Raw genomic sequence first — 2,500 nt, forward strand, 5'->3', positions numbered from 1 at the left:
TGGTATTTTTTGTGCTCCACATATTTTTGAAGCCTCAGTTAAATGGAAAAAAAACCTTCGAACCCCTAAATCACTTAACCTAAAAAACAATTTGAATGAATTTTAACGTAACTTTTTTGTGGCGTTAATGGCATATGCGAACTATTGAAAAGACGGAACACAAGGCACGTGCTGCCAGTGCTAAAATGAAAAATAAAAATTATTTAGGCTTTCATCAGGATCCACCAAAACTGCTTGTTTAGGAATAATGATTCAAAAGAGCACCTGTAACTTAATTTTTTTTGTGTGTTTTCTTTTTTATAACTTGCCTTGATGGAAGTCATCACCATATAGACATTGTTGCCTTAATTTTATCGAAAATTAAGAGCCACGATTAATGGCTTCCTGAGTACAACTATCAATCATTTTTCCGTAGAATTCTCAAAATAAAATTTCATTTTTGGAGAAATAAACGAAAAAAAATATAGCAATATGTGGATTTTACTTTTGCAATAGAAATAAAACCTTGTTGACTTATTAAGGGATCAAACTGAAATCGCTGGACCTATTCTGTGTACAAAAACCTGAGAAGTCTTAAGTTCCTCAATTTTGAGGCGGAAAAGCATTCGCTGGACGGGGTGGCTGATTTCCATCTCGTTAGCACTTTTTTGAGGAAAAATAATTGCGCAAATTAAAGTATTGATTGCGCTTGAAATCAACTTTTTGTTAATTTAAGGGTTAACGGATACCAGATCGACAATTAATTTCAACTTTAGAGTCATTGGTAACGCGCTGCTATCTCCCAACAATAAACAATAACTAGGAGATAATTAAAAGATGAAATAATTGGAATCAAGTTACATGTGGATGCTTAATAAGAGCAATAAACTCGTTAGTTTTAGATCTTCTATACTAGACATGAAAAATAACAGTTCCTACTTACCAGAAGCATATGCAAACCCAAAAAAGGAAACAGACAAAAAATTGAAAAAATATTTATGAATAGGGCTTATCAGGTAAATGGGACTTAATGAGACCACACAACCTCAAGTTTTCCTAGACTACTTCCTTCGCGTTTTTACTTAATTAAGAATTGTATTTTTGCGAAATCGAAGGATGAGGAACCGGAATACTTTGAATACCCGGAATACCCGGAATACCCGAAATTCCCGGAATGACCGAAAAATAAGAAATTTTAAAAAAATAAAAGTAAATTAATAAATAAATTAGAATATTGATGATTAAAAATTGATGGTAAATCCACAAACTCATTAAACAATTTAAAACGAAATTTTTCTATGAGGGTCCCAAAAAAAAAACACTTACTGGCACTGTTCATGGAGATGCACGTATTAGAATTTAAAAAAAAGTCTGCGTCAGGCCAGTAGCCCATACAGCCTAAGTGACTAAATATTTGTACTCTCCCTTCCCCCTGGATGGGATGCTAATCCATCACATGGTTTCTCCCCGTTTTAAATTCGCCTCCACTCATTTACATGATCGTTCACTGGCCCGCTACCACCCACATACCTCGGAGGTAACAACTTGGAATGGGTTACACATAGTCGACTTCTGGGTGTGACCATCGATCATAAGCTTGGCTGGTCCACTCATATAAAGGAACTGAAGAAGAGTTTTTCCGATAAACTAAGCCTTATAAAGAAGAGCAGATTCTTACCTAAACAGCATCTCTTAAACCTGTATTTTAAAGTTACAATCCCTGCAGTAACGTACGGCATATCCATATGGGGAGGTACTAACCGACAAGACGACCTCGATTTACTGGAAATATTACTTTGCAGGGCAGCAAGAGTCATTTACAATTTCGCTAAGGATATACAGCCAGCGGAAGTCCTTACCAGGGCTAAATGGGACTCCCTAAGAACGTTTTATAAACAATCTGTTCTGAAAGTAACTTATAAGATGTACCACAATGATTTACCATCCTGTATGACAGCAAATATTGTGAAATCGCGAACCTCATATAATTTAAGGAACAGTCTTAAATCGGAAATCCCATCTTTTAAACCGAATATCAAAAAGCATTCCATATCTTATAGAGGTTCAGTTTTGTGGAATTACCTGCCAATGGAGTGCCGTAAAGCGCATAGTGTCAAAAGTTTCTCCAGGATAATTAAGAAGCTTCCTTTGGTCAGGGACATTGACTTCTCTAATTTATTCTGTAAAAGATAGCTCCTCCCAAAAGGAAGTATTTTGAGGTCTATAATTTTATCAGTTAGGTAATACTATCAATTATTAATATAAGCATTATCTTATCTTTATACGTAAGTCTTATTTTATACTATTTTACAACTATTGTTTATGTATCTTTTTATTTTATACACGACCCCACAAGCTGCACAGCTTCAATACTTATCGTGTCTAAATAAAGGTTTTACTTACTTACTTACTTACTTACTTACACACCTGTAGGATGTCTAGAGCACCATGACCGTGAGGCCGCCACGGTTTTCCAACCGGAACCATTGCAGAAGATTAAAAAAATGTAATGTTTCCAATT

The 2,500-nt window shown here is 35.1% G+C and overlaps 1 pseudogene; it reads left to right on the forward strand.

The window, feature by feature from the left end:
* The first annotated feature begins 1,724 nt into the window (after positions 1-1,724).
* Positions 1,725-2,500, forward strand: part of LOC148740113 (uncharacterized) — a 3,292-nt pseudogene continuing 2,516 nt past the window's right edge.

This window comes from Stylophora pistillata, chromosome 2 (genome assembly GCF_964205215.1).
Source record: "Stylophora pistillata chromosome 2, jaStyPist1.2, whole genome shotgun sequence".
NCBI classification, from domain to species: domain Eukaryota; kingdom Metazoa; phylum Cnidaria; class Anthozoa; order Scleractinia; family Pocilloporidae; genus Stylophora; species Stylophora pistillata.